At 44.7% G+C, this 25968-nt stretch overlaps 1 protein-coding gene across 3 annotated transcripts in view; it reads left to right on the forward strand.

Moving 5' to 3' along the window:
- Window positions 1-25968, forward strand: part of LOC311131585 (guanine nucleotide-binding protein G(I)/G(S)/G(O) subunit gamma-12-like) — a 59838-nt gene that overhangs the window by 12154 nt on the left and 21716 nt on the right. For 2 of the 3 annotated variants that reach the window (XM_084164650.1, XM_084164651.1), the window contains exon 2: window positions 3316-3382. The gene's annotated coding sequence lies outside the window, so the exon portion shown is untranslated. The other variant, XM_084164652.1, reaches the window with a different exon arrangement.

The following is a 25968-nucleotide window of genomic DNA, read 5'->3' on the forward strand; positions in this document are numbered from 1 at the left end:
ATTTGAGCTGTTCTTGCCATAATATGGACTTGGTCTTTTACCAAATAGGGCCATCTTCTGTATACCACCCCTACCTTGTCACAACACAACTGATTGGCTCATACGCATTAAGAAATAAAGAAATTCCACAAATTAACTTGTAAGAAGGCACACCTGTTAATTGAAATGCATTCCAGGTGACTACCTGATGAAGCTGGTTTAGAGAATGCCAAGAGTGTGCAAAGCTGTCATCAAGGCAAAGGGTGGCTACTTTGAAGAATCTCAAATATAAAATATATTTTGATTTGTTTAACACTTTTGGTTACTACATGATTCCATATGTGTTATTTCATAGTCTTGATGTCTTCACTATTATTCTACAATGTAGAAAATAGTAAAAATAAAGAAAGATCGTTGAATTAGTAGGTGTGTCCAAACTTTTGACTGGTACTGTACATCAAAACACAATCATGTTGAAGGAAAGGCCCCTGCCAACTAATAGCAACATTTATATTTGGGTTTGCAGAAATGATTTGCCTTCTGTAAGTAAAAAAATATTGCCTAGTGTCTTGTCATTCTGTTACCAAAAACCCACGTATGTTAGATATTTTCTAATTTCTCTCCCTCATGAGGGAGGATTATGAAAGTTCACAGAAGTAACAAGTAAAGGTAGACCTACCAATGAGTTATAGTGTTTTTACTGATAACAATTTTGTTTATGAATTATTAAGTGATTAAAACGCATCACTCAATTGGTAACAGAATGACGGCAATTGAATTGGCCACAATGGGAAATCATAGTAGTCACAACCGCAGTTACAGTACAGCACAGCACAGTACAGTACAGTAGATATGTATGATTGGTACAGACGTCTATGATTGGTACAGATATGCTTACCCTGGCGGGAAGTTTTGATAACCGTGTAAATCTCTCTAGGACAAGGTGACTTTTATCAATATATTCGCCTGTATCTACCCCCAAAAATGAAATGTTAATTAGCTGCTAATGTGGCTATTATTAAGAGGTACAAATGCCATGATGATCTGGATGAGATTGCTGAATGGAGGCAAAAGTACGAGTCTCTGGATTAACTATCTAATGTTAGCTACATTTAGTAATGAATAAATTGGCAAAATGTATTTTAAATTGACAATTCTGTGAACTGTCTTGTGCACGTTTGTAATTGACACAATACCTGTTAGCAAAGGTGTCAGCTAGAGATGATGTGCAGGAGCTTGCAGGGATTTGTAGTCTTGCATGATGTCTACTTTGATGCTAATAAGCATTGTTGAATCTGAGAGTAAATAGAGCTAAATATATTGATAAAAGTCACCTTGTCCGAGAGAGATTTACGTGGTTATCAAAACGTCAGTGTTTCTAAAATTCCCTATGGGAAAAATTAATGGTGCAAAAACGATTGGAACCATTTCCCAGTTTGACCGCTAGGTTTTATGGGTATGATGACACCTCCACAACGCCAGGGTTGTGGGTTTGATTCCCACGGGGGGCCAGTGTGAAAAATATAAAAATAATGTATGCACTCACTAACTGTAAGTCGCTCTGGATAAGAGCGTCTGCTAAATGACAAAAAAATAAAATATTGCCCTATGGGAACCTAAAATGTTTTGAATTACTGGTAGATAATGTGTCCTTCTTGGCATATTCAGATAGAACAACGCCATGACTGCAAAACCAAATGGCACCCTATTATTCCCTTTATAGTGCATTACTTTTCACCTCAAACCCCCTGTATCCCTCTCAAGTTGATACAAAGAATGACAATTTAAACTTTGTCGTTATCATGAAGAGTTTATTTTAGATTCAAGCCTTCTAGAGACACTAAAAGTGGCCTATCATCAGATTTGAATCACTGTAGTAAAATAATAGTATAGTATTTTAATGTTGCTAGCCGTTACACTTTATGACCTGTTATTTTGTAAAAATGTTTCATCTGGAGTGGTACTCTCTCTGGTCTCCATGACAAGTTTCCTGCCCGCTTCCTAGTGATCCAGAAACCCACAAATGGCCCCAGCCCTTTAAAGAAGTAGCTTGGTGGCACTTTACACACAAACACGCACGCGCTCAAAGCCTCCTCTGACTGTGACTGTAAAACTCTCTAAACCAGTCCAGTAGGGACTAGGCTGCTCTTGTCTTGTTCTCCTGTGTTTTGGGACTTTCCTACCCAGTGACCCATAAAACAAAACAATGCCTCTGAAACTAAACACTTGCTTTGCTATGTCTGTTGCTCCGTTGCTGACCTATCTTTGACCCATTAAACAAAATACCTCCCTGATGCTGAATTCTTGCTTTGCTCTGTCTGTTGCAGTTTACTCAAAATGTTGGTAGATGTTTGCCTTTAACTAATTGCTCCGTTTATGGCCATTAAGTCCTGATCATTTGAGCCCTTTCAGCTCAGATGGACCCAAAGTGCTAAACACTGAATGACCGCAGGCTTACTGCACCCACAGTCTTAGAAAAAAAGGTGCTATCTAGAACCTAAAAGGGTTCTTCAGTTGTCCCCATAGGAGAACCCTTAGAAAACCCCTTTTTGGTTCCAGGTATAATTATTTTTGGTTCCAGGTAAGACCCACTGTGGGAAAGGGTTTTATATGGAACCCTTTCCCACAGTGGGTTCTACATGGAACCCAAAATAATTATACCTGGAACCAAAAATGGTTCCCCTATAGGGACAGACAAATAACTATTTTGGAACCCTTTTTTCTAAGAGTGCACTCTAAACCTATGGGAGATCAATGAGGACCAAAAGTTGTCCTATGCACCCAATAACACCCAATAACTGTTCTGATTGTTTTATGGGGTTAGCATATAGATCCTAGATGGTCCAGTTGGCCCACCAGACTCTCCCCAGCTCCTCTTGTCATCATTGACAGTTTCAAAAAGTGAGTGACATGGTTTCATTTGCTCAGTATGGAGAGTGCCATATATGTCCTCCCATGTAACAAGATCCTCCTGGCTATAGATAAGAGGAAAGTGTTGTGTTGATTTAGAGAGCATACACACACAGCACTACAGAGAAATCTGGGATCAGCTCTGAAACAGACGTTGGTCTGACTGGTTTCACTGGAATGTGTTGAAGAATGCTAGACTCATTGAATGACTGGCAATGGTGGCAAGTTGAAGCTGAGGCTACCTCCACCCGAAACTGTGTGGTCACCAGTCATCGTTTACTGTACTTCCAACAGGATGAGACTACATGCCAGAGATGGAGATAGTCTATGCTACTCTCTTGGCTCTGATGATGACATGGTTCATCATCACAAATTATACAGGATATGAATGTAATCTATTTCTCCTGTTTCCTCCTTTCCCCTCAGATTTCCTCATCTGTGAAGGACCAGAAGAACATAAAGAAAATTGTCCTAGGCAACTCCTCACAGCAAGGTACATCTCCTCTCCCTTCCCAGGAAGACACACCTTTCCTGCTCTACCACCAGGTGTACCTCTACACGTACCTTCTGACCCCGTATTGTGGTTTAGGGCTTTGTAAGACCTGGTCAGGTTACATACTGTAGGCTACATCATCCTTTTCAATCTAGATACATTATTTATCACTTTCCGGGAGAATGGCCCCTCAAATAAGGCACCTCTGAGAGGGCACTGCCCTCTACTGGTGGAAAACAGCATTATTGTATGGCTGTCACCATAGCTGTGCTACAACCTGTTATCCACATGGAGGCAGTATTGGGCAGTAGTTGAACTTCAGTGTTGTAGTCCCAATGCATAGCCCCACACTGGACAGCAAGCAACACCTGACAAACAAAGAAATGCATTAATTACAGCATATTTTTCAGTGCATTTGTAGCCTTTTGCTTAATTTCTGTATTTTTGTATAGCTCTTTATCATCTTGAAATGCTCAACAGTGTGAATAAAAGCATAGTAAGTACTAAGTCACCTGGATTTCTACCCATTAAAAAACATTTTACTGCAGTGGGCTAAATCAGGGTCAGACAGAGTGTTTCTTGGTAGTCTTAAACAAATCTACATTGAAACAAAAGTATACACCTCATACACATGGTTATGGTCTTAAAAAAAGAAGGCACCTGTACCGTGTCAGATATAGAGTTGAAATGTATTTAATTTTGAGTTTGCATCCCAATATTACACTTTATATACATCACGAAATACTGAAATATAACAAAACCGTTTGACATAGAAACACCGGATCTTCGGCAAGTTTTAAAAAAGTATTATGAAATTATGAAAAATATTAATAACATTCCACCCATGAGGCCACTAGAGGGCGATTTTGTCATTTGACTGCAGGAAAGGGGCTACCCAAGGCAAGTCTGTAAATGCCAATATCTTGGTCACTGATCCCTAGACCTAGAATATTTAATGTGAGAAGGTTGCACACTGCGTGATAATGTCTGTTGAATGGTGATGGATTAGGAGAATCCATTGTGGGAACTCCTGGTATAGTGGACCACCACAGTCTCTCATGCAGAATACATCTGGCAGCTTGGCTTGACCCTGTAGGAAAACACTTAAGGTGTGTTCTCATGTGTTCTCACTCAGGTACAGCTGGCCTGGTGGCTGGCCCCATGGGAGCGTACATTGTGTGTATTGTGTCAGTGTCCCTCCCATGTAATTGCAGTAGAGGAGAGAGAGAGAGAGCCAGCGAGCCAGCAAGCACAGGTGTTCAACAATTGCTCTTTCTCCTGCATGGAGAACTAGACAGGTGTGAGGCTGGATGGGCTAGCCAAGTTGGCTGAGGGGCCTCTTTCTGCCTCTCCTCTCTGCACAGACTGAAGAGGGGACCCATGTCTTTGGCCTGAATGCTGATGGACGTTTCAATGTAATCAGCCTTGCATTGACTGAAGCCTGTTCCTTGCAGTTTTTTGAAGATGACAAGAAACAGCTGTCCTTCCTCTTAGAATTGGGTTACATTTCCAACTTTTGTCTTAAAAAAAAAAAGAAGGAGTAAGGCATGTGTTGCTCATGTAAAGTAAAATGGTTGTCTGGTTATCATACCATGCATATTCTAGTAGTGGTGTCATGGTCATGAGAATATAGCTGCAATCTACTGTTTTAGAAGCTGCTGTTACCAAACCCTTGATAGGATTGATTTAATCATGTGAACCTCTCTCAGCTTTCTCAACACTTGGGTTTGTGTCTTTATTTCATAAAGCCAAGGTTCACACTAATGGGAACACATACTGTACTGTACTGATATCCTGGAGTAGTGTATGTGTCAGGCAGAGTAAATAGAATATAATAGTTTAAGTGAGGCTATGAGAACCTGAGCTCTCCTTCTCTCTCTCTCTCTCTCTCTCTCTCTCTCTCTCTCTCTCTCTCTCTCTCTCTCTCTCTCTCTCTCTCTCTCTCTCTCTCTCTCTCTCTCTCTGTGTGTGTGTGTGCAGTGATTAATCTATGTATAGGATGTGGTGTATACATTACTGTATTGTACATTATTGCATTGTTGTCCCACACACTCAAGGCCTAGCCCTCCCTAGGCATGTTTCCATCCTGCCCATATATGGGCATCCCATCCTCCTCCTGTATTCTTGTGTCAGCTCTAGGTTTCCGCTAGGTTCACTTCCTGCCCCCCTTCCCCCTACGCCCGCTCCCTGTTAGCCAAGGGTGAAGCAGACATACAGGCGTGGTCTCCTAAAGGAGGAAGTGATGTGGTTGATATTCTCCTTTAATCACCACTTTTGAGCTCTCATATTAGAAACCATTGTTTTGCACTGACTCCCTTGCACACTCTCTAGACTTTACACACACGCTGACACATACTACACTGACACTCCAACACACGCACACTTACGCTCAGACACACAAAACACACACACACACACACACACACATGCATATTGACACCACACACACACACACTTTCACACTTCCCATATGCTGCTGCTACTCTGTTTATTATATATCCTGATTGCCTAGTCATTTTTACCCCTGCCCACATGTACATACTGTATTACCTCAACTGCCTCGTACCGCTGCACATTGACTCGGTACTGGTAGTCCTTGTTGTTTTTATTGTGTTACTATTTCCTTTTTTATTTTGCTAATATTTGTCTTACTTTTTAACTCTGCACTGTTGGGAATGGGCTCGTAATTAAGCATTTCACTGTAAAGTCTACATCTGTTGTATTCTGCGCATGTGACCAATACAATTTAATTTGATTTGATGACACAGCATTGCTGTGCTTGTCATTTTCTTTTCCTGTCCACCCAGTTTGGTTGACTTTAGGAGGTGGTGCACTTTGTCAGCACTAATAGGAACTTAGTAACAAACAGTTCCCTACCTGGAACTGCAGAAGGAAGCATTCTTCCCTCTGTGTGAGAGCAATGGAATGTGGGTATACAGTGTGGTCTGAAATTATTGACACCCTTGATTAAGATGAGCAAAAATGACTGTGTAAAATAAATAATTCAAATACTGCGCTATATTGTATGCAACAAAATAATTTGGGAAATGATATTATTTTATTGTAATAGAATTGCTCAGAGAAAGAGATTTTGTTTAACAAGTTATATTTTTTTCTCCAAAAGGTAGGGGCCCAAATTATTTTTAATACCTTTCAATACCTCACCTTGCGAGGATAATGGCACAGATCCTTGATATCCTTCATCTGCGTTTATGGACTGCCCTCTTCAATTCAAACCACAGGTTTAAACATTTGTTTCAAGTCCGGAGACTGAGATGGCCATTTCTATGTGGATTTTGATGTGTGTTTGGGGTTATTGTCTTGCTGGAAGATCCACTTGCAGCCAAGTTTCAGCCTCCTGGCAGAGGCAACCAGGTTTTTGGCTAAAATGTCCTGGTACTGGGTAAAGTTCATGATGCCGTTGACTTAACAAGGGCCCCAGGACCAGTGGAAACAAAATAGCCCCATAACATCAAAGATCCACCACCATATTTTACAGTAGGTATGGGGTTATTTTCTGCTCATGGATTCTCATTTCGACGCCAAACCCACCACTGGTGTGTGTGGTCAAAGAGCTCTATTTTCATGTCATCCAACAAATGTAAATGCCTGGAGTTTGCTAAACGGCATTGTCACTTGGATTGGAACCAGTGCTTTGGTCAGATGACATGAAATTAGAGCTCTTTGGCCACGCACACCAGTGGTGGGTTAGGCATCGAAATGAGAATCCATGAGCAGAAAATAACCCCATACCTACTGTTTTTTATTTAACCTTTATTTAACTAGGCAAGTCAGTTAAGAACAAATTCTTATTTACTATGATGGCCTACCAAAAGGCAAAAGGCCTCCTGCGGGGACGGGGGCTGGGATTAAAAATAAAAAAATAGGACAAAACACACATCACGACAAGGTGGTCTTTGATGTTACAGGTCTGTTTTGATCTCGAAAAGATAGACAGAGGAGAGCAGAATGCACCCTCCTCCCCTCTCCCCAAACCCCTCCTCTCTTCCCCTCTCCTCCCCAAACCCCTCCTCTCTTCCCCTCTCCTCCCCAAACCCCTCCTCTCCTCTCCTTTCCCATTCAAACCCATTCTCTCTTCCCCTCTCCTCCCCAAACCACTCCTTTCTTCCCTCTCCTCCCCAAACACCTCCTCTCTTCCCTCTACTCCCCAAACACCTCCTCTCTTCCCCTCTCCTCCCCAAACACCTCCTCTCTTCCATTCCTCTACAAACCCCTCCTCTCTTCCCCTCTCCTCCCCAAACCCCTCCTCTCTTCCCTCTCCTCCCCTTTCCTCCCCAAACCCCTCCTCTCTTCCCTTTCCTCCCCAAACCCCTCCTCTCTTCCCTCTCCTCCCCAAACCCCTCCTCTCTTCCCTCTCCTCTCCAAACTCCTCCTCTCTTCCCTCTCCTCCCCAAACCCCTCCTCTCTTCCCTCTCCTCCCCAAACCCCTCCTCTCTTCCCTCTCCTCCCCAAACCCCTCCTTTCCTCCCCAAACCCCTCCTCTCTTCCCTCTCCTCCCCAAACCCCTCCTCTCTTCCCCTCTCCTCCCCAAACCCCTCCTCTCTTCCCTCTCCTCCCCAAACCCCTCCTCTCTTCCCTCTCCTCCCCAAACCCCTCCTCTCTTCCCCTCTCCTCTCCAAACCCCTCCTCTCTTCCCTCTCCTCCCCAAACCCCTCCTCTCTTCCCTCTCCTCCCCAAACCCCTCCTCTCTTCCCTCTCCTCCCCAAACCCCTGCGGCACTGCTGCTCATTGTTCCCGTATCTCAGTTAGGCCAACAGGAGGCTGTTCTCCCCTCTCCCTCACTGCCAGGTGGCTCACAGAGATACAAGGCCAGAAGGGCAATCCCCCTGTTCAAACAGCTGGCTATCTGTTTCCCTGCAGAACTACTTTACCATCAACTTTCTGAGGAAATTCTCTGTTTTGAGGAAATTCTCTGTGCTAAATGTGGCTTGTCAGTTATTATCCAGAGTCTCATGGGTGTAACTAGAGCCTTATTTCAAATATAAATGCTATCTTAGTAAGATATACACCTGCACCACTAACTAAGCTCTAGAGATTTTGGATGCATCCCAAATGGCACCCTATTGTCTATATAGTGCACTACTTTTTTGGTCGAAATGAGTGCACTATATATAGAATAGGGTGCCATTTGCAGTGTTGCCTTAGACTGGACTGGAAGTCTAGGTGTCAGATGGCTGCTCTGTAACCTCTCACACTGGCCTCTCGCTGCCCTTGATGTGTGCAGGCCTTGTTTAGGATTGCATGTCCTCCCTTCTGTCTGCACAGCTGTAATGTAGTCCACTATGGGCATAATAGAAGTAGGACACCACAGCACAGCAGCATAAATCTATCTGACACCACAGGTCATTCAGACGACACCCTGTACTCTACTGTACTGTGCAGCGGAACGCAGATGGTTTTCACTGTGTGGACATTTTGTACTGTATTTAACTTAACTGCTGTGTTACAAAGATGAATTGCAGTGAATTGAGTTTATTTCTTTATGTGATAATGCATGCATATGGTGGACAATGCACTTATATCATAAAAAAACATATAAATATAGCATTTATTAATAGCCCACGGTCTAGTTCTGTGTCTGTACATAGTGGGAATACACAAGTCCCTGGAGAAGTCTGCTATTGTCTCCTCTGCACAATGCCAGTTAGGGGAGGAAGTGTTCTATATGCAGACCTGCTGCATTAGTAACCTGGGGTACGTCCCAAATGGCACCCTATTCCCTTTAAAGTGCCCTAAGGGCAGCCCTGGGAACCTGATCTGCTGTGACCCAGTTGTACTGGGGAATGATTTAGGGCACCGATTACAGAGGGCCAGGGCCACATCTACATCCCATGTTAATAATGCAGAAGCAAGTCTACCTGGTTTCATCCCAAATGGCACCCTATTCCCTTTATAGTCCACTACTTTTGACCAGGGCCCATAGGGCTCAGCTGGTGAAAAGTAGTGCACTTTAAATGGAATAGGGTGCCATTTGGGATGAAACCAGGTAGACTTGCTTCTGCATTATTAACATGGGATGTAGATGTGGCCCTGGCCCTCTGTAATCGGTGCCCTAAATCATTCCCCAGTACAACTGGGTCACAGCAGATCAGGTTCCCAGGGCTGCCCTTTTCTCACAGAATAATGTCATGCCACTGCCAGGGTTTATGATTTAGTGACTGATACACTGTGTTTGGAAGCTGTGTTTTAAAATGTTATTGTGTTATACAATACCTTCTTATTTTTGACAAACAAGGATTGGCAGTGAAACACTGTCTAGATTCTAAAAAGTGTTTGTGAAAGAAATGTCTTGCTTAACTAAATTGGAGTGTTGCTTGGCTGAATTAAACCTTTTTTTTTTATGGCACGTTTGTGCTACATGGTCTGATGTTACACACAGCCTCTATCTACCCTCCTTTATCTGGCCTCTTCTATCTGGCCTCCTCTATCTAACCTCCTTTATCTGGCCTCCTCTATCTAGCCTCCTCTATCTGGCCTCCTCTATCTGTGCACGTGCCCTGGCTGTGTCCATTCCTAAAACCCAGTCCCTTCCTGTATTGTGATCTGTGTCTGTAAGTGGATAAGAATTCCGGCCTTTCTCTGGCGTGGGAGTCGTCCTGGGAATGCCGTCCAGTCGGACGTCACTTAGTTCCTAGCAGACGCAGGCAAGAGTCTGCCAGCCTAGCGGAGCACAGGGAGCAGTCAGGGGCTTTTCCCAAATAGCACTCTATTACCTATATAGTACACTACTTATGACCAGAGTCCAATGGCACTCTATTCCCTATGGGCCCTGTTCAAAAGTAGTGCACTAAATAGTGCCATTTGGGACTTACTCAGGATCTTGATGTGGCTCGGAAAAATCTGCCCAGCCACAGACCGACCGCATACTTTGAATTCCTGCAGGAGATGCTTTTTCCTGTTGCCTTTTGATTCTGTTTTCCAACTCTGTGACTGATATCAACCGTTAGATCCTACCAGACAAGACAGACAGGGGGGAAAGGAAATAAGTTACATTTAATTGCATCCATCTCCCAGCATTGCAGAGTTGGTGGTTTGCAGCTTTGCAGTTTGTGTGAAAAGGTGTTTTTGATGAATGTTCATTAGGGGTTGAAGCTGGGTTGTTTTTGATTGATGTTCATTACGGATGCAGATACTGCGTTTAATTGGTGTTTTACTGTGGTTACGTCACAAATGGTACCCTATTGCCTATTTAGTGCACTACTTTTAACCAGGGCCATAGGGAATAGAGTGCCAAAAGTGGTCAAAAGTGGGGCAGTATGTGGGGAGTAGGGTGCCATTTGGGACGCATACACAGTACCTCCAAACTAACCACCAACACCAGCCCTCACATACCTTCTCCCTGACTTGAATGAATACTTCCTTGTACTCCCGGTGGAGTTTGAACCCGACACCAGGAAAACCCATCCTCCTCAGCTACATCACTATGTGGTGAGCTTATGCACGTCAATGCTGGAGGAACATGCCAACATGCAGAAAAGCACAAGAATTTAGAGTAGGTTGACTTGGGCTGCTGCTGAGTTAGAAAAGATTCAGTGGTCAGTGTAATCTTGGTCATAGAGTACTACTAACTCCTGAGTGGCGCAGTGATCTAAGGCACTCATCGCAGTGCTAACTGTGCCACTAGATCCTGGTTAGAATCCAGGCTCTGTCGCAGCCGGCCGCGACCGGGAGACTCATGGGCGGCGCACAATTGGCCCAGCGTCGTCCAGGGTAGGGGAGGGAATGGCCGGCAGGGATGTAGCTCAGTTGATAGAGCATGGCGTTTGCAACGCCAGGGTTGTGGGTTCGATTCCCACGGGGGGCCGGTATAAAAAAATATATGTAAGTCGCTCTGGATAAGAGCGTCTGCTAAATGACTAAAATGTAAAATGTAAATGTACTTCTGCTAGGTTATTCAGAACATGTTTCTATCATCATTTGATGGATATTTGGCACAGCAGTTAGACATAGACTCCCTCCTCGTCTCTGTACCTGTTTAGAGCAGGGCCTGGTCTCTCTCTCCTCGTCTCTGTACCTGTTTAGAGCAGGGCCTGGTCTCTCTCTCCTCGTCTCTGTACCTGTTTAGAGCAGGGCCTGGTCTCTCTCTCCTCGTCTCTGTACCTGTTTAGAGCAGGGCCTGGTCTCTCTCTCCTCGTCTCTGTACCTGTTTAGAGCAGGGCCTGGTCTCTCTCTCCTTGTCTCTGTACCTGTTTAGAGCAGGGCCTGGTCTCGCTGACCGACTCACACAATGGATGATTTGGCTGGACGTTGCGTGAGTTTGTGTTTTGTGTGTGTGTTCACAGGGCTGCTGCCTGCTAATGTAGCGTTGGGAGGGAGACAGACCGTTGAGTGGTTCTGTTTCCTGTCTGATAAGACCAGATCCCAGCTAGGCAAATACAGCTGGGGGGCACTGACTGACTGCATGGCTTCCGGCTCTTGACAGGGGTGTGTGTGTGTCGCTCTGTGTGTGTGCATGCGTGTGTATACGTGCACATGTAAGTGTTTACTCTGCCTCCTGAATGAATTTTAGCATTCTATACACAAACTCTTTTAAACTAAAAAAGCACTGATTTGCATGTTGTGGAGCCAGATGCCATGTCATTGGGCCATGTGACGGGTGTAGAACAGTCTGTCAGCCTGCAGCATTCCTTGGTTATAAACAGACTCACATTCCTGTTTAAACTAAATGCCATCAGAATAAGGAAAACATAAAGCTTCTTTGCATGAATGGCATCAGGGAAGAATGTCATATGTTCTGCAGCTGAGTCACAAGTGTAGGTGTCTGTCTGTCTGTCTGTCTGAGATTGTAGAGTATAGCCTGGTCCCTGGGAGCTGATCTGAGAGAACCAGACCAGACCAGACAGGACTTCAAGGCTTGTTTGTGTCACACTCCATTAGCATTGGAATGCTAATGCTAGCACCATGCCTGTTATGCTGTCTAGTCTGGAGGAGACACTACACACACACACACACACACACACACACACACATATGTCACTGTGAGCCATTAAAGTCCATGTCATTTGCGGTGGGTGGGTGGTATGCTGGTTCCACTCCCATGGCTGGGCCTGGTAAGTGTTCTGTCAGGTCCTAGCTGGTGTGAGTACTGCCTACAGTGCCTAGACCAGGTGAAAGCTTCAGGCGCTTCATTGGCTCAGGCTATGGGTGTTTTGATTGTTGGAATGTGCCTGTCTGTCATTGCCTGTTGTGTGGCCTTTTAGTGAGGTATCTCACCCTAGATTGAAAATAAAACTCAATTTTACAACTCTCTAATACTAAAACAGCTACTTTGTCTGGGTAGGATGGAGGGATCGATATCTTGGTAGGTCAGGCCATCCTCCTAGCCAACTGATGCAGGCAGAACCGTCACTAAAAGTAGGGCAAAGTAGGGGGAGAGGGAGGGACCTCTCAGCCTCACTCCAGGAGGGGGGCTATTCTCTGTTCTCCTCGCTCCCCTGGGGGTTGTTATCAGTGTAACGCAGCCCCATCACAACCTGTTAACAACCCCCCTGTGTTAATACACTCCATTAGGCACTGACTCTGTAACAAGGTCAAAGCTGGAGCCTTCGAACCAATACTGTTCGTACTATGGGGCAAATCCTTACCCACTGGGCACAGACGTCAGTTCAACGTCTAGTTTTCATTTACATTTCAAATCCAATCAGTTTTCCACGTTGATTCAACGTCATCACATTGCTTTTTTTGGTTGAAATGACGTAGAAACATTGTTGATTCAACCTGTTTTTGCCCTGTGGGTACTAGCCAGGGCCCGGTTTCCCAAAAGCATAGTGATGAACTTAGCCTTAAGATGCATTTGGGAAACCGGCTCCTGGTCAGTCATGCGTTGATGTCATTGGGAGACATAGTGAACATTTGAAGTTAGGATTTGCTCCTTATGAGAGTAGCTATTGACTTGCAGTAATACTTTAGGCACCCAACGTTGCATTGTTTGTCATTGTGTTTTTCGGCCGGGCTTCTGGCCAGGAGACAAATTGCTATAACTACTTCCTGATGTGAATTAAAATCATGTGAATCAGGGAAGCATACCTGGCTCTCAGCCTGTTACACATAATGCCAATGTGAGAGAGACTGATGAAGTTTAGGTTGACTGACTCCTACCCCAGTGTGGTGTTCGAGACCACCTAAAGGGAGACTGATTCAAGACATTCAGAATGGTGAAAATATGCATGCTGAGGGCAAATAGAGAGACACTCTACGAATGATCACGAACCCAAACAGGTCTATAATAGATACAGATAGAAAATATGTTCCAACTTCCCCTGGTCTCCCCTTACTAATAGTGAGCACTCAACTTTCAAACAATTTCCCCCACTCTTCCCTACCAGAAAATCAAGGAAATTCTGATGAGCGTGACTAAGTTTGAGAATATTTTTCAATGAAAGTAACGAAAGGACAGTAAGGTTACGAGTAAAGTAGGAAGCCCAGGTTTCAATAGGCGGTAAGATATTACTGAGTCATGAAAGGAATGTGGATATGGCAAGCGTGGTTTTATGCTCTGAATGAATGGGAGCTGATAATAATGAGTTTTTTTACTCCGCTGGTCTTGGCTGGTCTCTGGAAGAAATTACGAGTCCTCATTGTCCAAGGCCAAGTAAAGTGGAGTAAATTGGATCCAACACGACACAAGACCAAGACACTCAATATGTGGTCTTGAGACCGGACTCATGTACTATAACACTGTCCTACCCTACAAAAGAAAATGTAATTTCTTACTTCCCCGCAATCTCTATCTCACTCCAACATGAGGCATTGCATGCTTTTTTCTATCATATAGCCTTTCCTATAATCTAGTGCACATACAGCTGTAGGAGACTGGCTCAAATTAGGATCCTACAGCTGTCATTTTTATTTATTTATTTCACCTTTATTTAACCAGGTAAGCCAGTTGAGAACAAGTTCTCATTTACAACTGCGACCTGGCCAAGATAAAGCAAAGCATTGCGATTAAAAACAACAACACAGAGTTACATATGGGGTAAACAAAACATAAAGTCAAAAATACAACAGAAATATATATCTACAGTGTGTGCGAATGTAGTAAGTTGTGGAGGTAAGGCAATAAATAAATAGGCAATAGTGCAAAAATAGTTACCATTTCGTAATTAACACTGGAATGATAGATGTGCAAAAGATGATGTGCAAATAGAGATACTGGGGTGCAAATTAGCAAAATAAATAACAATATGGGGATGAGGTAGTTGGGTGGGCTAATTTCAGAATGGCTGTGTACAGGTGCAGTGATTGGTAAGCTGCTCTGACAACTGACGCTTAAAAGTTAGTGAGGGAGATAAGAGTCTCCAGCTTCAGAGATTTTTGCAGTTCGTTCCAGTCATTGGCAGCAGAGAACTGGAAGGAATGGCGGCCAAAGGAGGTGTTGGCTTTGGGGATGACCAGTGAGATATACCTGCTGGAGCGCAGACCAGTGAGCTAAGATAAGACGGGGATTTGCCTAGCAGTGATTTATAGATGAAGGGCACTAGTTGTCATGGGAATCTTTCTTTCTCTTTCTCTTCTCTCTCTCTCTCTCTCTCTCTCTCTCTCTCTCTCTCTCTCTCTCTCTCTCTCTCTCTCTCTCTCTCTCTATTTTTGTCTCTATCTCTCTCACACGCACTCTCTCTCTTTCTCTCTCTCTCTACTTGTAACCTAACATTCTCCATCTCACTGGGAGAAAAGGGATATTGGCCTGCCCAGTTCAGTTTGAGGAACTGTTTTGTTTTCAGTTTGCTGTAGTCATGCGATGATTTCCAAGAAACTAAACGAAAAATGCTTGGCCATGATCCATGTGACATTGAAGTCAACAACAAGGTTCAGACTGATCTGCACAACATCCTCACTTCAGATACAGTGCATTTCGAAAGTATTCAGACCCCTTGACTTTTTCCACATTTTGTTACGTTACAGCCTTATTCTAAAATGGATGAAATGTTTTCTTCCCCTCATCAATCTACACACAATACCCCATATTGACAAAGCAAAAACAGGTTTTTAGAAAAAGTGTTGCAAATGTATAAAAAATATAAAACTGAAATATAACATTTCCATAAGTATTCAGACCCTTTACTCAGTACTTTGTTGAAGCTCCTTTGGCAGTGATTAAATCCTCGAGTCTTCTTGGGTATGACGCTACAAGCTTGGCATACCTGTATTTGGGGAGTTTCTCCCATTCTTCTCTGCAGATCCTCTCAAGTTCTGTCAGGTTGGATGGGGAGCATCACTGCGCAGCTATTTTCAGGTCTCTCCAGAGATGTTCGATCAGGTTCAAGTCCGGGATCTGGCTGGGCTACTCAATGACATTCAGAGACTTGTCCTGAAGCCACCCCTGCATTGTCTTGGCTGTGTGCTTAGGGTCGCTGTCCTGTTGGAAGGTGAACCTTCACCCTAGTCTGAGGTCCTGAGCGCTCTGGAGCAGGTTTTCATCAAGGATCTCTCTGTACTTTGCTCCGTTCATCTTTCCCTCGATCCTGACTAGTCTCCCAGTCCCTGCCACTGACAAACATCCCTACAGCATGATGCTGCTGCCACCATGCTTCACCGTAGGGATGGTATTGGCAAGGTGATGAGAAGTGCCTGGTTTCCTCCAGATGTGGCGCTTGGCATTCAGGCCAAAGAGTTCAATCTTGGTTTCATCAAACCAGACAATGTTGTTTCTCATGGTCTGAGAGTCCTTTAGGTGCCTTTTGGCAAACTCCAAGCGGGCTGATTGGTGGAGTGCTGCAGAGATAGTTGTCCTTCTGGAAGGTTCTCCCATCTCCGCAGAGGAACTCTGGAGCTCTGTCAGAGTGACCATCGGGTTCTTGGTCACCTCGCTGACCAAGGCCCTTCTCCCTGGATTCCTCAGTTTGGCCAGGCGGCCAGCTCTAGGAAGTGTCCTGGTGGTTCCAAACTTCTTCCATTTTAAGAATGATGGAGGCCACTGTGTTCTTCAATGCTGTAGAAATTGTTTGGTACCCTTCCCCAGATCTGTGCCTCAACACAATCCTGTCTTGGAGCTCTACGGACAATTCCTTCGACCTCATGGCTTGGTTTTTGCTCTGGCATGCACTGTCAACTGTGGGACCTAATATAGACAGGTGTGTGCCTTTCCAAATCATGTCCAATCAATTGAATGTACCACAGGTGGACTCCAATCAAGTTGTAGAAACATCTCAAGGATGATCAATGATGCTCATGAGCTCAATTTCGAGTCTCATAGCAAAGGGTCTGAATATTTATGTTTTTTATTTTCTAAAATTGAAACCTGTTTTTGCTTTGTCATTATGGGGTATTGTGTGTAGATTGTGGATTTTTATTTTTTTTAAATCCATTTTAGAATAAGGCTGTATGTAACATTGGGCTCCCGAGTGGCGCAGCGGTCTAAGGCACTGCATCTCAGTGCTCGAGGCGTCACTACAGACCCCCTGGTTCGATTCCAGGCTGTATCACAACCGGCCGTGAATGGGAGTCCCATAGGGCGGCGCACAATTGGCCCAGCGTCGTCCGGGTTTGGCCGGTGTAGGCCGTCATTGTAAATAAGAATTTGTTCTTAACTGACTTGCCTAGTTAAATAAAGGTAAAATAAATAAACATAACAAAATGTGGAAAAAGTGAAGGGGTCTGAATACTTTCCGAATGCACTGTATAATAGGTCTGATTTCTATCTTGAGATCAATGCACCTAACTTGTTTTTGCACAAATCTTCCATTGACATCAATGCATGATTTAGGTGTTCATCAGAGTTAAGTGAGCACATCTGTATACATATACAGATATTCAGATAGCCCCTAAGACCACAGAATGTTGAAAAGATGACCATGAGTAAATTAGGAACATATTTAGCAGCTTGGTATGAATGGTGTCATTGAATGTACAGTATATGGAATAGGAAGGCAGGGAGTTTTCCTATACGGTGTCTTTATTCTGCATGTGAGCATCTTGTCCACACTGACCCTCACATACAGTATTCCAGGTTTAGCACAGTGCACAGAAATAGCTGTATAAAATAACTGTAAATAGTCTGTATTTTTGACTCTTTTATTTATGACTGTTTTGTTTTCCCAATGTTGCTTAACTGAATATCAATGAGTATCAAAATACACTGTGTACAAAACATTAGGAACACCTGCTCTCTCCATTACATAGACTGACCAGGGGAATCCAGGTGAAAGCCATGATCCTTTATTGATGTCACTTGATAAATACACTTCAATCAGTGTACTGTAGATGAAGGGGAGGAGACAGGTAAAAAAAAACGAATTTTAAGCCTTGACACAATTGAGACATGGATTGTGTATGTGTGCCATTCAGAGGGTGAACGGGCAAGACAAAATATTTAAGTGCCTTTGATCGGGGTATGGTAGTAGGTGCCAGGCGCACCGGTTTGTGTGTCAAGAACTGCAACGCTGCTGAGTTTTTCACTCTCAACAGTTTCCTGTGTGTATCAAGAATGGTCCACCACCCAAAGGACATCCAGCCAACTTGACACAACTGTGGGAAGCATTGGAGTCAACATGAGCCAGCATCCCTGTGGAACGCGTTCGACACCTTGTAGAGTCCATGTCCTGACGAATTGAGGCTGTTCTGAGGGCAAAAGGGGGTGCAACTCAATATTAGTAAGGTGTTCCTAATGTTTTGTACACTCAGCATCAAACTTTGTCCTTTGTGTGAATGTTTGTGTGAGTTGTAAGCAAGGCTAGAGGTGAGTGCGGTGAGTAATCGTGCAGGATTGCAGGGTGCAGTCAGTCAGGTGGCTTCCAAGAAGAGAGAAGTCATGCTGGCCTGTTATGAGAACCATAGCTCCTTCCTCTTACCCTCCCCACAGAGATAAGAGGGGGGGGGGGGAGAAGGTAAGGAGAGAGAGAAAGACAGAGGGAGACAGAGAGAGAGAGATGGAGGGTGGGGGAGAGGTGTGTATATATAGAGAGGGGGAGACAGAGAGTCAGACAGAGAGAAGAGAGGGAGAGAAAGAGAGAGTGCGTCCATCCTCTGCTCTAAAGTCCACTCTGGGGGAGGAGGATGGGTGGCATTCCAGTCAGTGAGGTCAGCCTGTTCTGTTGTTCTCTACCCCTCCCTCCCCTCTCTACTTCTGTCTTCTGTTAGCAGTGATAAGGAGTCAGTCAGGTGGTAGGCCTAGTGAGGATCTCTCTGTCCACAGTGGCATTATAGTGAATGGTATCATGCATCCCCACTCCCCACCAACCCCCATCCTTTCCCCAGAGTGCTACTGATGATGCCATGATTAGATCATCCTCATTCTTATTCCAGACTTTTCACATTCCCTCCAAATAAGGAAAGAATGTTCCAGTTCCAACTGTTTTAAAGTCTTAACTAGGGTCTGCCACACTAATCTTTACTTCCTCACTCAGGTGTAGCCTGTAAAAGAAAATATACGTTAGGACCAGAAAATATATTATTCCTATGCCTGGAGTAGCTGTTGGCCACCAGAGACTTTGTGAGCTGCACTTTTGACCTGTGTCCCAGTGTGGAATCAGATCTGAAGTATTGTAGGGTGAAGTATTGTACAATACCCCATAACGACAAAGCAAAAACTGGTTTTTATAAATTTTTGCAAATGTATTAAAAATAAAAAACAGAAATATCACATTTACATACGTATTCAGACCCTTTACTCAGTACTTTGTTGAAGCACCTTTGGCAGCGATTACAGCCTCGAGTCTTCTTGGGTATTACGCTACAAGCTTGGCACACCTGTATTTGGGGAGTTTCTCAGATTATTTTCTGCAGATCCTCTCAAGTTCTGTCAGGTTGGATGGGGAGCGTCACTGCACAGCTATTTCCAGGTCTCTCCAGAGATGTTCGATCGGGTTCAAGTCTGGGCTCTGGCTGGGCCACTCAAAGACATTCAGAGACTTGTCCCGAAGCCACTGCTGCATTGTCCTGGCTGTGTGCTTAGGGTAGTTGTCCTGTTGGAAGGTGAACCATCGCCCCAGTCTGAAGCCATGAGTGCTCTGGAGCAGGTTTTTATCAAGGATCTCTCTGTACTTTGCTCCGTTCATCTTTCCCTCGATCCTGACTAGTCTCCCAGTCCTTGCCACTGAAAAACATCCCCACAGCATGATGCTGCCACCACCATGCTTCACCGTAGGGATGGTGCCAGGTTTCCTCCAGACGTGACACTTGGCATTCAGGCGAAAGAGTTCAATCTTGGTTTCATCAGACCAGAGAATCTTGTTTCTCATGGTCTGAGAGTCCTTTAGGTGCCTTTTCGCAAACTCCCAAGCAGACAATTCCTTCAACCTCATGGCTTGGTTTTTGCTCTGACATGCACTGTCAACTGTGGGACTAGATTTGTAAACATTCTAAAAACCTGTTTTCGCTTTGTCATTATGCGGTATTGTGTGTAGGTTGATGAGGAACATTTTTGATTTAATCAATTTTAGAATAAGGCTGTAACGTAAGAAAATGTGGAAAAAATGAAGGTCTGAATACTTTCCGAATGCACTGTGTGTATATATAGTACTATTGTAGCTACTGTATCTCTGCCAGCACAATAATTACATATTGCATATTCCTTTCTGTGTTGTGTCATTATACCATGGACACAGATCAGCGCACACACACACACACACACAAAGAACCTCCACAAATCTTAAACAAAGCATTATTACACAAGGTGCAACATTTGCAAAGCAATCCACAATTGATGCAAACAAATATCACATGCCATTTCTGCTCAATCCGTGGCACCTCCTGTACTTTGAGCATACTGTTTTACTGCCATAAGAGGGAGCACCTGGAATGTTGTTTTTAATGAGCATGTTGTTGTATCTAAATTCATACCATGGCATTGTTGAATACTCGTTTCTGATTGGCTTGAAGGGCTTTCTAGATCGTGCATTATTTCCTTATAACGCACAGTATATGTGCATGGTAGAATTCAATGGCTATAGTTCATTCTTACATGTTCTATGTTTGAGCTGCTTTTGAAAGGAAAGGTTGAATTGAAAACATTACTGGCGTTGAATTCGATTTTCATACTGGCAAGCTAGGACTGATGTTTGGTTAGCTAAACTAGCAAGTCTGTTTGTTTATAATTATAGCCATGGTATAAAAGGGATAATCAACTCGGGGCTCTATGCGTTCTCTGGAAAATAATGCACCTCCATGGAAGTTCAGTTCTACTCCGCTAGCGCGTTGTGGAACACACCTTCCACGTTGTTCATTATTTTCCATGGAACGCATAGAGCCCCTCGTTGATTGTCCCTTACATATCTTTGAACAGGTTCTTCTTGAACTTGTACATGGACAGTGACTTTGTATATAATCACTTTAATGAGTATGTGTTTTCTTTAAACTATGAATTGCATGTGCGTCATCAAATCTGCTTTATTCATCTTGTTTGTGCACTCTGCTTCTGTTTGTTTCACTGTTTCACCCTTATTAAATGTTCTTTAAAACATACTTTACTGTTTCACTCTCTTTACAAATGTATTTATCTTGCTCAATATACCATCATAAAAAGTAGCACCATATAAGACAATGTTCCTGTGCTAAGAATTTACAGGAACTTTAAGTTTTGTTTTTGCAACTAAGTGATTTACAGCCCAGTTAGTACAGTATATAGTCATGTTTATAGGACTTACAGCATTTGACAGATAACAGAAAGAACACTGAGCATGCATGTGATATGATAGATAGGAGACTGAAAGAAGTGTGTGTGTGTGTGTGTGTGTAGTTGTCATCCTCAGAATGCCCATATTCCATTCCAAAAGGCCAAATTATATGTCATCAACAATGGCCCCACCTCAGCCTGCTTGCAGTGGATGTATCCCAATTGGCACCCTATTCCCTATATATTGCACTACTTCTGACCAGAGCCCTAAGGGCCCTGTAGTACACTACGTAGGGAATTGGCTGTCATTTGGGACGCTGTCAGTGTTTCATCTCTGCAGTTTCATCCTCTTTGTCCTCTCCATTGTTTGGTTTCGAGACTCAAACCCCTTCCGTCCATAGGCAACGTGACATACACCTCACATCCACCTCTTTTGTTGTTGTCATTTGCAACGTAAATGTCAGTAATTCTTAATCAAATAGTCTGAAGGTACACAGGCCCCTGGGCTATTTGGCTGAGAATTGCCAGTTCTGTAGTAGCCTATCATTTGAATTGCATAATGATGGTCTACTAGAAGGAAGTCCTTGGCTACATCCCAAATGGCAACCTATTCCCTATATAGTGCACTACTTTTGACCAAGGCACCGGTCAAAAGTAGTGCACTAGGCCATATAGGGAATAGGGTGCCATTTGGGATGGAAATGAAATGGAATTGTTAATAGGGCTGAAATCCTGAATGCAACAGGAAGGACATGCATTAGAAAGAGCCTAATCTTTTTACAAATCACACACCCTGTATGCCCCTCATGCATGTTCCCTGGAAGTGATATACACTGCATGATACACTGCATGTCCTCTCGTTCCAGCTCTGGGAGTCAAGAATGTCTTGTGGTAAATAGAGGAAAGGTGACAATCCTCTCTGCCAGTTACCTTGAAGGGATTACACACAGCGGTTGAACTTTGCACATGATGTACACCAATGTTTTGTCACGGAATGGCACAGCACAGCAGGAAAATGGAAGGAGCATTAGATACTGAGTGTATCTGTTAGTGGAACCACCTCATTCTGATGAGACTTATACTTTTGAATATTGTTCTTTCATAAGAACATGTACAGTTGAAGTCGGAAGTTTACATACACCTTAGCCAAATACATTTAAACTCAGTTTTTCACAATTCCTGACATTTAATCCTAGTAAAGATTCCCTGTCTTAGGATCACCACTTTATTTTAAGAATGTGAAATGTCAGAATAATAGTAGAGAGAATGATTTATTTCAGCTTTTATTTATTTCATCACATTCCCAGTGGGTCAGAGGTTTACATAAACTCAATTAGTATTTGGTAGCATTGCCTTTAAATTGTTTAACTTGGGTCAAACGTTTTGGGTAGTCTTCCACAAGCTTCCCACAATAAGTTGGGTAAATTTTGGCCCATTCCTCCTGACAGAGCTGGTGTAACTGAGTCAGGTTTGTAGGCCTCCTTGCTCGCACACACTTCTTCAGTTCTGCCCACACATTTTCTATAGGATTGAGGTCAGGGCTTTGTGATGGCCACTCCAATACCTTGACTTTGTTGTCCTTAAGCCATTTTTCTACAACTTTGGAAGTATGCTTGGGGTCATTGTCCATTTGGAAGACCCATTTGCAACCAAGCTTTAACTTCCTGACTGATGTCTTGAGATGTTGCTTCAATATATCAACATAATTTTCCTTCCTCATGATGCCATCTATTTTGTGAAGTGCACCAGTCCCTCCTGCAGCAAAGCACCCCCACAGCATGATGCTTCCACCCACGTGCTTCATGGTTGGGATGGTGTTCTTCGGCTTGCAAGCAACCCCCTTTTTCCTCCAAACATAACGATGGTCATTATGGCCAAACAGTTCTATTTTTGTTTCATCAGACCAGAGGACATTTCTCCAAAAAGTACGATCTTTGTCCCCATGTGTCACGATCGTCGGGAACAGAGGAGGACCAAGGCGCAGCGTTGAAGACGAACATACTCTTTATTTAGTGATTAACCGAACAAAACAACAAAACGATAACGTGACAGCTCACGGTCTAACACAAAACCAACTAGAACAAGATCCCACAACTACTGTGGGAAAACAGCGTGTATAAATATGGTTCCCAATCAGAGACAACCAGCAACAGCTGACACTCGTTGCCTCTGATTGGGAACCACTCTGCCCAACCTAGAAATACAACTAATAGAAACAATTGAAACTCACACCCTGGCTCAACATACAAGTGTCCCCAGAACCAGGGCGTGACAGTACCCCCCCCTAAAGGCGCGGACTCCGACCGCGCCAACTAAATACCACAGGGGAGGGACCGGGTGGGCACTCCGCCTTGGCGGCGGATCCGGCTCCGGACCTGATCCCCACTCCCTCTCCAACCCCCCAAAGTACCCCTGGTCCGGTCTGGCCCCGCTGGCCGGATCTGGACTGCACACTGGTGGAGCGGATTGTGAAGCATCTGACCGGTGCCGGACCAGGCACCAGTGGAACAGGCACGGGCCGTGCCGGACTGACGACGCACACCACTGGCTTGGTGTGGGGAGCAGGAGCGGGCCGGACCGGCCTGGCGACGCGCACCATTGGCTTGGTGCGGGGAGCAGGGGCGGACCGGGCTGGCGACGCACACCATTGGCTTGGTGCGGGGAGCAGGAGCGGGCCGGACCGGGCTGGCGACGCGCACCATTGGCTTGGTGCGGGGAGCAGGGGCGGGCCGGACCGGGCTGGCGACGCACCCCACTGGCTTGGTGTGGGGAGCAGGAGCAGGCCGGACCGGGGTGGCGACGCGCACCATAGGCCTGGTGCGGGGAGCAGGAACGGGCCGGGCCGGGCTGGCGACGCGCACCATAGGCTTGGTGCGGGAAGCAGGAACAGGCCGGACCGGGCTGGCGACGCGCACCATAGGCTTGGTGCGGGGAGCAGGAACAGGACGGGCCGGGCTGGCGGCGCGCACCATTGGCTTGGTGCGGGGAGCAGGAACAGACCGGACCGTACTGGGGACACAAACCACTGGCCCTACGCAGGGATCTGGAACGGGCCGGACCGGACTGGTAACACACCCCAGTACCTCTCGCCGTGCCTCTACACCTTCCTTCCCCTCTTTGACCAGTGGCCCCCGTAACCTGGCGGCCTCCTCTGCCAACCCGCTGGGCCGCTCTATCGCGGTCTCCTGCTGCCCCGTCGTCCACGGCGTTAGCCCCCCCCTAAAAAAATTCTGGGCTTCTCTCCTACCTGTGGACCAGGTCTCCATACTTTTCGCCAGCCTTTCGCCCTTCTGCTTCCACGTCAAGCCCCTCTCTTGCTCACCCGGCTTGACCCAGTCGAGGAAGCGCTGGATATCCGCCAGAGATTTCCCTGGCGATGGCTCCTGGACCCGCTGCTTGGTCCAGTTCTGGTGGGATCTTCTGTCACGATCGTCGGGAACAGAGGAGGACCAATGCGCAGCGTTGAAGACGAACATACTCTTTATTTAGTGATTAACCGAACAAAACAACAAAACGATAACGTGACAGCTCACGGTCTAACACAAAACCAACTAGAACAAGATCCCACAACTACTGTGGGAAAACAGCGTGTATAAATATGGTTCCCAATCAGAGACAACCAGCAACAGCTGACACTCGTTGCCTCTGATTGGGAACCACTCTGGCCAACCTAGAAATACAACTAATAGAAACAATTGAAACTCACACCCTGGCTCAACATACAAGTGTCCCCAGAGCCAGGGCGTGACACCATGTGCAGTTGCAAACCGTAGTCTGTCTTTTTATGGCGGTTTTGGAGCAGTGGCGTCTTCCTTGCTGAGCGGCCTTTCAGGTTACTCGTTTTACTGTGGATATAGATACTTTTGTACCTGTTTCCTCCAGCATCTTCACAAGGTCCTTTGCTGTTGTTCTGGGATTGATTTACACTTTTCGCACCAAAGTACGTTCATCTCTAGGAGACAGAACGTGTCTCCTTCCTGAGCGGTATGACGGCTGCGTGGTCCCATGGTGTTTATACTTGCGTACTATTGTTTGTACAGATGAACGTGGTACCTTCAGGCGTTTGTAAATTGCTCCCAAGGATGAACCAGACTAGTGGCGGTCTACCATTTTTTTTCTGAGGTCTTGGCTGATTTCTTTCGATTTTCCCATGATGTCAAGCAAAGAGGCACTGAGTTTGAAGGTAGGCCTTGAAATACATCCACAGGTACACCTCCAATTGACTCAAATGATGTCAATTAGCCTTTCAGAAGCTTCTAAAGCCATGACATCATTTACTGGAATTTTCAACTTAGTGTCAACTTAGTGTATGTAAACTTCTGACCCACTGGAATTGTGATACAGTGAATTATAAGTGAAATAATCTGTCTGTAAACAATTGTTGGAAAAATTACTTGTGTCATGCACATAGTAGATGTCCTAACCGACTTGCCAAAACTATAGTTTGTTAACAATAAATTTGTGGAGTGGTTGAAAAACGAGTTTTAATGACTCCAACCTAAGTGTATGTAAACTTCTGACTTCAACTGTATGCCCATGGTGGTCTTGTCTCAGTTAGCATTCAAACTGGTGAGAATGTGCTGGCTGCTCTGCTTTAGATATGAACTCAACAATACTTCCTTTTACACGAAAACTGCAAAGTTATATTTTGTCATAATGCTGACAGATATGTGTCGTTCAGCAAAAGTGTCCAATTAAGCTATTAAGAAATATGTGGTAATTATTGCCAGCTGTACTGCACAGCTGGGGAGTTGCATGTATGTGTAGTAGGGTAAGATATGTACACCATTATAGCATTGAGGACTGTGAATTAACTAACTCTGGTGCAGCCAGCGTGAGAGAAGCAGCACAAGGTAGTCGTATAACAATGAGGGGTTGTGGGTTAGCTGGATTCCTATCCAGTGAGCTACTACTGCAGTCGGGGCCTCTGCTCTGTCTAGACACAGGCGAGCCATTGGCTGTCGGTCGGTGAGACCCAACTACTCTAATTCTGCTCTGAAATACAGAACTGCTCCAG

Source organism: Coregonus lavaretus (assembly GCF_964263955.1).
Source record: "Coregonus lavaretus genome assembly, chromosome: 6".
NCBI classification, from domain to species: Eukaryota; Metazoa; Chordata; class Actinopteri; order Salmoniformes; family Salmonidae; genus Coregonus; species Coregonus lavaretus.